Source organism: Hypanus sabinus, chromosome 3 (assembly GCF_030144855.1).
Source record: "Hypanus sabinus isolate sHypSab1 chromosome 3, sHypSab1.hap1, whole genome shotgun sequence".
Taxonomy (NCBI): domain Eukaryota; kingdom Metazoa; phylum Chordata; class Chondrichthyes; order Myliobatiformes; family Dasyatidae; genus Hypanus; species Hypanus sabinus.
This window is the reverse complement of record NC_082708.1, coordinates 58,366,520-58,379,531: the sequence shown is the minus strand read 5'-3', so window position 1 is coordinate 58,379,531 and position 13,012 is coordinate 58,366,520. Positions and strand designations below refer to the sequence as shown.

General features: G+C 39.2%; 1 protein-coding gene across 2 annotated transcripts in view; it reads left to right on the top strand.

Annotated features, from left to right (window-relative positions):
• The window catches only part of LOC132391359 (mitogen-activated protein kinase kinase kinase kinase 4), a 268,779-nt gene that overhangs the window by 94,822 nt on the left and 160,945 nt on the right, over positions 1-13,012 (top strand). The window lies entirely within an intron of this gene.

The window sequence follows — 13,012 nt, the reverse complement described above, 5'->3', positions numbered from 1 at the left end:
TAAGGAGCTTCTGTAAACTTATCATTCTGACCAAGCCTTTTGATCCCAGTAAGTTCTTGTGTGTCTTGCCATCAATATTTTGTTTGGTTACACATCTAGGGAGTGCTCTGCAACATTTTTTTGCTCCTTTGAAAGCATCAGTGTTGTATTTGCTTGATTTTTTTTCGTTTGAATCTTGATCAGGTTTGGTTTTTCGCTAATAGCAGGATTTTGTGACAGCTTTCAACAAAGTGTGCAGAGTAATTACTGAAATAGCAAGGGAGCTTGCTGTGGCATCCCTTTCCCAACAAACAAAGATGTGCTGTGTTCTGACACTGAATGTATGTGGCTGTACTATTAAATCTCCACATAGAACACTTTTCTACTTTGTTTAGAAGAAATGACATAATTGAATACACTGCATTTAAAATGAAAGTCAGTCCAGAACCAGGCTTGCCCGTGGAAAACCTAGAGGAAAAGTTCTTTATTTTTCAGCTTTATTTTGCAAATGTAGTGGTTAGCTAAGTAAGAATATAAATTGGGTAACAGTATCTGGCTAAAATCCCAGTTTCACCAGTCCTCAAGGATACATTAGAAACTTTTATCTGTGCTCTGATCCTAATCTTGATTAAACACTGCACTGTGCAGTGAGATACTCTTCTGATCTGTTTATATGTTACATCAATCATCAGTGGAACACAGTTTCAGAATAATAATATGGAGGGTATTAATTACTCCCCTGAACACCAGTTTCCTGATCTAAAATATGCAAATATATGTACTTATTTTGATCATAATTTGAGCCCTGTTATGTTATAATTTGGTTTGTACAATTGTTTTGTCCTTCAGCTATATAGAAGCATTTCTGAACAAAATACATTTGAAATCTTTGGATGATTGGTAATCAAGAAAACAATAAACTGAAAACATATTCAGTTGTGGGAAGTAATGTGTTGAAGCCTTCAAGCTTAACAGTTTATAATGGTCCCAAGATTTTTTGAAATGCTTTTTCAGAGTATTCTAGCAAGCATATCCTTAAGGTGGAATACTTCTGAAAAAACACCTAAATTGAAAGAATGAAACAATTCTTATTTTTGAGGCTCCAGTTTGTACATTGAACCATTGCCTTTTGTTATTGAGTTTGTTTCATTCCTGTTGGCGCCGTTATATATCTGGAATAAATTTGCTGAGCTGCCTGGGGAGCGTTGCTATAATTTCCCAGAAATATAAGTCACAGCAAAAGTATGCATGAGACAAAATTTTATTTCTCAATATTTAGTTAAACATAGTGATTGAGTTAAATTCAGTATATAAGATATTAATGTGGAAAGTTGGTCAGGCTTGGGTGTATGTTTTATGGAGTCGATTGAACTGTCAGGTCAAATCAATGGGGGAGCCTTGTAGCACATAGCAGGAAATGAAACTGCTTTGTCCATTTGTGCATGGACAACATGCAGTGTGTCCAGACACCATCATGGGCTGAAGGGCCTGTACTGTGCTGTAATGTTCTATGACACTGGGAGAATGTAATTGCCGTCAATTGTCTTGCAATGCACAGTTGCTATTATTGCAGCTGCATTGGATCACAAGCTTTGTCGCATGTACTGAATTAGAGTGACAAACTTGCATTCAGCTCCAACAGATTGATTCACTGTAGTGTTGCATTGAAGCATAAATGTTACAGGTCCAGAGAAAATGCGGTGCAGGCACATTGAGGTCAAGAGTTTATGTTGACATTCTAGGCAACTGTTCAAAAGCCTGATAACAGTGGGGTAGAAACTGTCCTTGAGTCTGGTTTCGATGGCGTGAGGGAAGAAGAGCATGTCTGGGTAGGAGGGGTCTTTGGTTATGTTGGCTGCTTTGAAGTGTAGATGGAGTCGTGGAGGGGAGGCTGATTGCTATGATATGCTGAGCAGTGTCCACAGCTTTCTGCAGTCTCTTGGGGGCCTGGCAGAGCAATTGCCACACCAGGCTGTGATGCATCTATGAGCAGGAAAGTAGGCCAACTTGTGGTGGATTTTAACATGTAGATCTGTTAAGGTGCCAACTCCAGCACGTGGTTCTTTACTTTGTGTTATTCTGTGTGTGGATATGGGATCATTAATGTTAGTGTAGTAGATGTCCTCTTGTTTGGGTTGTGGAGAAACCCATTTGTCCCAGTAACTTGTGGTTTTACAGGATGGTTGTGAGCTGTTAAACATCCCAGGATGTTAGATTGTTGCACCAGGACTTTAATCCAATATACAGTGGATTTGAGCCATTGAATCAGGGCAACTGCTTATTTAGGACAAATAATAAAGAACAAAAACTAATTTGATAAAATTGCCCAGATTCCCTTTGGCTGTTTGGGACACTATGCTGCTTAATGGTGGAAGGAGACTTCTGCCGAATATGTTCTAACTTGTGTCAGTCATGTGCACTTACTGTTGTGGCCATTATAAGCTGCATCATGCTTAGAACAAGGAGTTTTTAGATTGAGTAAGTTATATGGGTTTGTGTTCAAAAAGCTGTGATTTTTGTCAGTGATGGTGAGAAATAAGCAGTAAGAAAATTCAGAACAGTTTTGCTGAGTGTAGTTTCAAGCATTCAGCTTGAAGGTATCAGAAATGACTGGGAGTGAAAATGAAACTATTTCACTGATTCAAATACTGTGAAGAATTTGAAGGCATTGACAATCATTGTGAATGTTATAATGAAAATGAAGACTTTGATAATGCATTCATTGAAAGCACTGTGTGAGTGCAGTACATTATCTGTGTAAGGTGTCTGCACTGATCTTGTTCATTTGGGCTATAAAGCATAGGAGCAGAATTTGGCCATTTACTTCCCACATACTTTGATGCCTTTACTCATTCAGAACCTGTCAAACTCTGCTTTAAATATACTCAAGGATTTGGACTCCACAGCCATCCATGACAAGGAGTTCACAGATTCACCACCCTCTGGCTAAAGACATTTCTCGTTGTCTCTGTTCTAAATGGATACTCCTCTTAGACACATCCACTTTACCTAGGGCTTTCAGTGTTCAGTGAGATCCCTCTTCATTCCTCTTAACTCATATGTTAACACTTTCATTCCCAGATTCATTCTTGTGTTTCTCCTCTGGAGTCTATCCAAGGCTAGCACATCCAGCTGCTCATATGACCATCCACCACCTCTCCCATGGGTTCATGTGACCCTGATTGGGGAGGAGGGGGCTAAGCAGGTGCTATACTTTGCCCAAGGATGACCTGCAGGCCAGTGGAGGGAAGGAGCACCTTACACCTCCTTTGGGAGAGATGTATCTCCACTCCGCCACCTATTTCTTAGATATGGGGCCCAAAGCTGTTCTCAATACTCCTAGCGCAGTCTGACCAATGCCTTATAAATCCTCAGCATTACATTCTAGTCCACTTAATTGAATGCTAACATTCCATTTGTCTTCCTTACTACTGATTCAAGCTTCAAGTTAATCTTTGGGGAATCCTATACAAGGACTCTCAAGTCCCTTTGCACCTGTGGGTTTTGACTTTGTTCCTCATTTAGAGAATAGTCTGTACCCTAATTTTTTCTAACAAAATGAATGACCCTACACTATATTCCATCAGCTACTTACTGCCCATTCTCCCCAGCTGTCCAAGTCCTCCTGCAGACTCTCTGCTTCCTCAGCATGACCTGGCTTTCCATCTATTTTGTATTGTCAGCAAATATGGTCACTACTTGTTGACATATAATGTGAAAAGAAGCAGTTCCATTACTGAACCTTGCAGAACATCATTTGTCACGAGCAGCCAAGCAGAATAGGCCCCCTTCTTTCTCAGTCTTTGCCTCCTGCCAGTCAGCCAATCTTGTATCCATGCTACTATCTCTCCTGTAATACCACGCTATCTATCTTGTTAAGCAGCTTCATGTGCGACACCTTGTAAAATGCCTTCTGAAAATCTAATTAAGGAGCATCCATTGACTCTCCTTTGTCTGTTATTTCCTCAAAGAATACCAACAGATTTGTCAGGCAAGATTTCCCCTCAAGGAAACCTTGGTGATTTTGGCTTAGTTTATCATTTTACCTCCAAGTACCCCGATATGTTATCCTTAGTAATGGACTCCAACATCATCCCAGCCACTAAAGTAAGGCTAACTGGTCCATAATTTCTCTCATTTTGGTTCCTTCCCTTCTTAGAGTGGAGTGACATTTGCAATTTTCTGGTCCTCCGGAACCATTTCAGAATCTTATTATTCTTGGAAGATCATTACTCCGCACACAATCTCTTCAGCTACCTCTTTCGGAGCACTGGATTATGTTCCATCTGGGCCAGGTATCTTTTTTGTACCTTTTTAACTATTTCTTTGAAACTGGCTAATTGGGGTAGCCAAAATGTCCTGGTCCTGATGTCCCAAATCTACTGTATTTTTAAGATAATTTGGTTTGTTGCTTGGAGGGTGCATTGCAGGCTCCCTAACAATTGCTAGACTTTTCAAAGTGGTTTAAGTTGTTGGTTTGGGATTTGTTTTGGTGATGACTTGTTACAACAGTGCATTTTGGTCTGTAACATGACGTAGTGGTGTTGGAGAAGATGAATTTTTAATAAGGGATCAGTGTGTAATCAAGAGGACTGCTTTGGCCTAGTTGCATTGAGCTACATGTTTCAAGCAACAGTCATGCATGGATGAAATTATTTTGTCACATTGCATGTAGGTGATACAAAGGCCTTGGGGAATTTGGAAGTGAGTCATTCACAGATCTGACCAATTTTTGGGGCTACAATAATTGGGAGACTGGTTCAACTAAAGTTCCAGTCACTGATGACCTCTTGGGATCTAGTTCACAGATTTGATGATGGTATTGCCTTGGAATGTCAGGCACAGATGATTTGCCTTGGATTAATTAACATCCGCCTCCTGACTTTTGTGTTTGTGGCCTAATTACTTTTTCTATTTATCAGCCCATGTCTGAATGTTGAAGTTGTTACATCCAGGAATAAACTACTTCATGACCTGAAGGGTTCTGGATGGAATTGAATGTTAGCTGAACAGAATGTAACATGGAGGAAATTCATTGACAGAACAATTGAAGGTGGTTGGACTAAGGTCTTGGTTTGAGCGTTTGTGGTAATGACTCAGATATGAGGTGATTGACCTCCAGCATCCAGTCATTTTGCTTTGTGCTTGTAATACTCAAGTTGGAGTGTTTTCCTTTTGATTCCCTTCTTAATTTGACTTAGCTTGCTTGATACTGGGTGATTCTTGATTTTGAATGAGCATTTTCATTTTACCTTATCACAGAACTTGCCAATTGCCCTTTGTATGACCAAAATTGCAACAAAGTCTGGAGCCAAGTTTAGTGTATTTAATATTTAAGTAATATTTGAGTAATATTTTAAGTATTTCTTTGATTAAGCATTCTTGTTTACATAATTCATTACCGGCTAGATATAAAAGGACGTGAATGGCATACTTCATTACAACACCACATCATATGTTTCCTGAAATGCTTTTTCTTTACAAACATCCACAAAAATAGAGAAGTGCCCCAAAGGATAAACAACAGTGAGAACCCCTAAGTCCCCGTCCAGTTCCCCCCTCCCGTACATAAATGGCAGCAAGCAACGATCCACCTTCCCCCACCAGCAAAATAAAGCGCATTTGTACCGTCACCAAGCCCAAGCATGTGCAAAGCAATAGCAAAGACACAGACTAAAGTTTCTCCAAAGGCTTCGCATTTCATCCGATATTCGACAAACCATAGGTTCTCTCTCTCCCTGACAAAGGAGAGGGAGGTGTCCCCCATTTTCATAGTGAGCAGGAGACATGACAACAACCTGCTGGTTTGCGATGTTAAAAGTCCATTTCATCCCTTTTTTTCGAGCTCTGCATCTGAAGACCCAAGGTCTTTGTGATCTTTGGGCCCACAGTGAAAGATTTTCCGGCCTCCCTGATGACACACGAGTCTCCTGCTGTGATACCGATCCTCGAGCCGCCCATCTCCAGAATCCTGAGATATTCTGCTTCCAAACACAATCAAAACTCTCAGGCTAAACCTTTGGCATGTCGAATAACGGCCAGTCGTGGAACCCTGAGAACGGCTCCCATTCCTGCAAAGAACTGAAACCTGTGTCTAACTCCAGGTCAGGGTCTTCAAGAGAACCCTGAAAGGGAAAACTAAAGATATTAAAAATGGAAATAGAGCTGTTCCAAAGATGCAAGCAAAGGGGTTGCCATTAAGTGCCATTATCCCACTTCAGCTCTGCCTCCGAAGGGGGGAAGAAATGGCAATGGGTGAACCAGTGTGATGTTGCAAAAGGAAATGGTGATATCAGACACTGTCTTCATACTTGCATTATGATCCACATTGTCCAGTGAAGCTTGCTTGTGATGCCTCACCTTATGGTGTATGTGCAGTTATGTCAAACATTATGAGTGAAGGAAGTGAACACTCCATAGCCTTTGCATCACATTACCTCACTGCTGCAGAGAAAAATTATGCACAGATGGACAAAGTGGGCAGAAGAGTTCCCAGTAAACTTCAATATATCCTTGTTCACTGATGTGTTGAGAAGCCTCTTCTCAAGGACTGGTGTGCCAAGCACTTGTTCAGTGACGGTGGACCGCAGTCTGTTGTGAAACAGTTGGTCATTTCTGAAAGTGAATGAAGTAAGACATATTACATCTGCACTGTACCACCCAGCTACAAATGGCTTGGCGAAAATTTTTGTCCAGAGTCTAAAGAATGCAATATCAGCAGAACACAGTACATTAACATTGAATCAGAAGCTCGACAATTTCCTCTGTACGTATAGCAAGGCTACACACTTCACAGCCAACAACTCACCAGCTAAGTCGTTCTCGAGTTCTCCCTTGCACTCTCGCTTGGATCTACTCAAACCTAATCTCAGAAGGAGTATGCAGGACAAACAGCTGAGGCAAATTGTGGGCTCCTTAAATAAGGCGGTTCGATGTTTCACTCTTGGCGAGTCCCTACAGAGGTGATCAAAAGTGGGTACTTGGACAGAACTGAACCGCTCTCCGACATAGTAGAGATTGCATTTGATGTCATCTGGAGTTGACGCATTGATCACTTGAGAACAGCAGAATCAGTAGTTAGAGAAGAAAGGTGCCCAGAACCACATCCTGCAGCCTTGAGTCTATTCCTACAACCACCACAGAGGGGACCCAGATCCTGAGATTATTTCACAACCACGAGTCTCTCTTGCCAAGCAGAGTGACCCCCTTGTTAGGAGAGACGTTACCCCACGAGTGAGAAATCCTCCACTGTAATTAAATCTTCAGGCCTGAATTGGGCAATTTCAAATTTACCATGCTATAGGTGTCTGTATAGAAGTTGTATTATTGTGTGTGTGTGTTTGTATACACTAGGAAGCAATACATTACTTTTTTGAGTTGAGATGCATTCTATATTGAGTAGGAATTTATAGCTAAACTTGAGGACTGTGTATTTAATATGTCAATAATATTTCAGTAATACTGTAAATACATTGTTTAAGCATTCTTATTAAAATAATTTATTATGGGCTATATGTAAAAGTTTGTGAATGGCATACATCATTCTGCCACCTTGCCATGAACATGCCTTACTAAAGCTAATCCTGGCTCCTGTGTTTTTCTTTCAATTGCTTTTGTTTTGGAGTTACAAAGCATAACACAAGTGAATTAAATTGATCCTAATCAGAATATAAGCAAGGCAGTTGCATTAAGCAAAAACACTTTGCTGCTATAGACGGTGTCATCAATTACTTTGAATATGGACTATTGAAGCAGTAACTAATTAGCCTTCATATAGACCTCTTGTCCACACTTAACTATATCCCTGTGTTCCAGCCATACAGGAAATAATTTGCTGGAGGTTCAGCTGAATTTTGAGTGCAAATACTAGTGGATGTTGCTGGACTTCATAGTCTTAGTTAGATCCAGACACTTATAAATGTTACATTTACTCAACTGAATTATCTTAAGTTCAGTGATGTTTGATTAAGTGGGTGGTGTTCAGTCAGGTTAAGTAGGAGTGGATAATAAATACCAGGCTTTCTTATGATTACAGCCCAGGAATCAATTATAAATAACATTGAAAATATGCACTGGGATGTTTTTGAGCCAGTGTATAATATTGTTACAACAGACGTTAAAGTGACCTTGGTTCTGGAGTGTGAACATCATAAGGTAAACAGTTACCAGTCGCTCAGGAATTAGCCCCACTCCCATGAGAAGTTTGTTGGAGGTGAGATCCAACAGGTGACATGTTTCCTTTTTGTCCATCTCCTAAATGTAATACCTTAATACAAAACAGCCCTGTTGTAATTATTACTTATAGTTGTCAGTCTTATAAAATACTGGTTAGAAAGAAAAGTGTAGTTAAAAGTGAGATTCATAAGGATTTTGAAAGGCTGGGATGGTGCCAGAGAGTTGACCATAAGTGGCTGCCAAAATGGCAGTTGTTACTTGCTCTTAAAATAAAATAAAAGGAAAGCAACAGTCTATAGTATATTATAAATTTTAAAATACCAGTGTGCTGCTACTTTGAGAGTGTAATTTGTAATGACAGGATAAAGTCCTGTGCAACTCTCTGTATGTGGATAAATATTTGAAAATTTTATAAAAGGAGTGCCTTAAATTGCAAATCATTACCAATTGCTGTCCAGTTTTGCACATGATTACTGTTAGCCTTGTGAAAACAGATCTTCCTCAGCATCCTGTCCATTTCACACAGTGGATGGAATTGTGCTGTACAAATGAGCAACTAGAACATGTATTCCTGTATTACCACTTAACAGCTGTAGACAGAAAGGGAAAAATAGTTGGAAGTTGTGAAATCCTTTTCTTGCAATATCTTTAATACTTGCAGCCTATGTTTCTCTGTTCGCAGTTAGTATTATTTAAATTAGATTTTGTTTCCATTCGTACTCTTTACCTCTCATTGGTTAAGAGGCTGGAGTCGTGGTCCCGGCATTTACTGGCATCCTGGAAGCTCACTTAATCTTGCCCTTACACAGTTTGTATTGCAAGATTAATGAAGAATGAGGAGAAAATGTGTTCAGTAGAAAATGCTGTTCTAGTGGACTCATGGTTCTGGAGGGGAGGGTATCGGGGAGGAGGTGAGCATATAGAGAGAGGGGAAATGGGATCCTGATTTAAAGGCTGATTGCAGTAAAAATTTATGCTTATTTGTTTTTCTGGGATCATTAAAAATTACTTCATGAAGCAAATTTATCCTTCCGAAAATTCAGAACTTCAATACTTGCAGGAGAAGGAAGGGTGATCAGTTTAATTATTTTAAACGATAATCAGATATTTAAGTGTCTGTCTAATCTATCCTGTAGGTTTATGTGCATGTAATTTGTTAAATATCTGCAGGTGTCTTTCCAAGAGAAAAAAGGATCATTGTATGCTGAACCACGACACTGAGTATATTTCTTTGCAAAATTGTGCTTTTTCTAAACAAGACGATTTGAAGAGAGGTTACTAATTTCACCATAAACAAGATGTTTATGAGTAGAAATGCTGTATTGTCTAGGGAAAGTGAGCTGAAAGTGAGGAATGTGCAGCTTGTTTTCATGGAAATTCATAACTGCTCTGAATTGCTCTTTTATCACTAAATGAATGTTTGTCACGAGGTGTGGCATTTGTTGGAAAATTATGCCACACAGTATACATATTATTTCTGTGTAAAGCCTTTTTGGCAAGTGGATAAAATGTTGCATAGTGTGGCATTGTGGGAGGAAAGATATGTGGTTATTAGTCTGTGCGAGGTTAACAGATCTAACCTAGGATTGTGTAAAATTAAGTTTTCGTCCAATTGGCTATTATTTTGCGCATACGGGTATGCGTCGCTTAACATCCACGATACGTTCTATGAAATTGGACATTGTGAGAACACTATATTATATACTTAGCAAACCTATATGGAGTACTGTAGTGTACTTGTATTAACTAAATATTCAAGAACTTGCACTAAAACTGTATACTGTACACTATAATACATACACTTTTAATTTCATTTTAAACTTTTTAATTTTTTTCACTTTTTAAGCTGCTGCTATCACTAGGAGTGGTTTTGCAGTGTTTGGAAGCCGTGATGCACTTTATGGTAATATTTTTGAAAGAAAATTAAACTGAGAGATAACGCTACTACACTTGAGATGCGTGATACACGAGATTGGTTGCGTCCACTATGTCACGTTCTCTGATCGTGGCTATGGACGTATATGTGATCGGACTTTGTCGGAATGGATGTTAAGCGGTGGACACTTGTAAATATGGAGCAAATTAGGCCATCAAGTTTGCTCTGACGTTACATCATAGCTTGTTTATTACCCCTTCAACCCCATTTTCCTGCCTTCTCCCTGTACCTTTTGATGCTCTTACTAATCAAAAACTTATCACCACCCTCTGCCACTTAGCGAATGGCTTGGGTTCCACAGTCATCTGTGACCACTAATTCCACAGATTCATCGCCCTCTGGCCGAAGAAACTCCTCCTCATCTCTGCTGTACAGAGATGTTCTTGTATTCTGAGGCTTTGCCCTCTGGCCCAAGACTCTTCCAGCACTGGAAACACTCTCCACGTCCACACTATCTAGAACTTTAAATATTTGATAGGTTTCAATGAGATTCCCTCTAATTCTTCTGAAATCCAGAGAGTACAGGCATAGTCATTAAATCTTCTCATAAGTTAATCCTTTCATGTCATTCTGGTGTACTTTCACTGGACCCTCTCCAATGCCAGCAGACCCTTTCTTAGATAAGGGGCCAAAACTGTTCATGATACACCAAGTGCGGTGTGACCAATGCCTTAAAACCTTGGCATTACATCCTTTTATATTCCAGTCCTTTCAAAATGAATGCTAACATTGGATCTGCCCTCCTTACCACCGACTCAATCTTTGAGTTAGTTTTTAGAAAGTTCTGTACAAGGAATCTCAAGTCCCTTTGTACCTCCTGATTTTTGAATTTTGTTTCTGTTTAGAAAATAGGTTATGTCTTTATTTCTTCTACCAAAATGCATGACTGTGCACTTCTTTACACTGTATTCCATCTACCACTTCTTTGCCCATTCTCCGAATCTGTCGAAATCCTTCTGCAGACTTCATTTCCTTCACCTGCTACTCCACCTATCTTTGCATAGTCCATAACCTTGGCAACAAAGTCATTAAGTCTGTCATCCATATCTGTGACAAATAACATGAAAAGAAGCGGTCCTAACACAGACTCTTGCAGAACACCAGTAGTCACTGGAGGGCCAACTAGAAAAGGTTCTCTATTCCCACCCTTTGCTTTCTGCCTGTCAGGCATTCTTTACTCCATGCTTGTAGATGCTATCCCCATCCTCTTCTCTGCCCATTCCCCCCGCACATCTGTTATAGATTAAAGACTTTAAATTTGGATTTTGCAGCATGTGGTAATTTAATTTTATTATACTCTTTACAAATAGGGCTGATGTATCAGAGAAACTTGGTACAGGAAAGTTGGTTGACTGGTACAACAGGCATGCAGCCTAGTCATTTATGCCAGATCAATGGCTGTAATCTTGCTTTCTTAATCCTTCCTTCTCATTGTAGTATGTTAGGGCTCATTCATCTGAAAATGATTTTGCATAACTGAATTTAAAATTTTCACTGGATTAGGAGAACTATTGGTGGGATTTAATTGATGGGTAAGTTTAAGGATATTGTGGCTTAAACCAGAATGACATTTCCTTTTGGTGTGTAGAAGACCGAGGTATGCTATTTGGTGTATAAAATGACAAGGAATATGGAGTCAGTCCACTCGGCCTTCTTCCCAGGTCTGGAGAATTAAGTTCTAGTTGGCAGTGGTTTCAGTGAGATGGGAATGATTTGACATGAATCTTGGGGGCAGCTTTCTTCTTTACACAGAAGTGTGTATATCTATCCATCTCTTGGTTGTGTTGAAGGACCTATTTCTGAGCTGTAGGACTCTTTTGGTTCAGATAAATAAGTTGGTCATCTTGTGTGCATAAGATGGAGTTAAAGCGAATGTTGTAAAAGTTGAAAATCTTAAATGCATAGAGGTAAATTGTGAATGGCACTAAATATAAATCTTTATCTGCTAGTGAATAATAAAGATATTATTACAATATCTTTGGAATTCTTGCTCAGGACCATTTGGATTTTCGCAGTATAAATATTTAACTGTGGAACTGCCCTTTAAGCATTTCTCCTTTTTGTAGTATTCTTGCTTTTGGTTTGAATTTGGTGTATGCACGATTATTTCTTAACTACTCTATTGATTGCATTGATGGACTGCCTGCTCTCTATGTTGTGAATTAACAAGAATACTTCCAAGTTGAAATTTAGAAAAATCCATCTAATTTAATTCTATGTAATTCCAAACTTGGCCTCTAAATCCATTCCCCTTCCATAGGCACTAGTTTGGTAAACCAAAGTGTTTGCTGCATTTGACTTTTCATTGCCATTTGTTTTGAGGCTTAGTTGTTCCCCAGTACTATTGAAGTATCTCTTTTCCTTGTCTCCACAATTAACTTTGTAAAAGCGGATCTCTAGCCCTCTGTCTGTTGCTTGTAGCTTGTCCCAAAAGGAAGAGTTTAACCAAACTGGGTTTTTCTTCTTAATACACCAAATTTAAAATGATTTCCCCTTTCTTTATAATTATGAAGTTGATCTTTTGTCTGTTGCTCTGTGCCTTTCAATACATTGCCTTGGATCTAGAGGTCCAAGACCCCTAGTTATTCACATTTGCCTATTTTGGCCTCATTTATGAATTGCTCCCACAATATCCCTTTTGCCTTGCTATTTTTCTTGTGCTTTTTCAATTTAAAAGTGTCTTCAAATAATTTAGTTTGAACATTGCACTTAATGAGCACAACTTCCTTTCTTCTCCATTTTCCAGTTGCATGTTTTTTTGCATGACCATTGTGCAGGTATTTCTAATGTGGTCCCACTTTTTCAGTAACTTGCGAAACCAATGCAATATATTAAAAGTTTATATGCACCACTCTAAATTGAATATTAGAGGAAGCACTGCCATTGTAAATTGACTTCTACTTATGATTTTGAAGAACACAA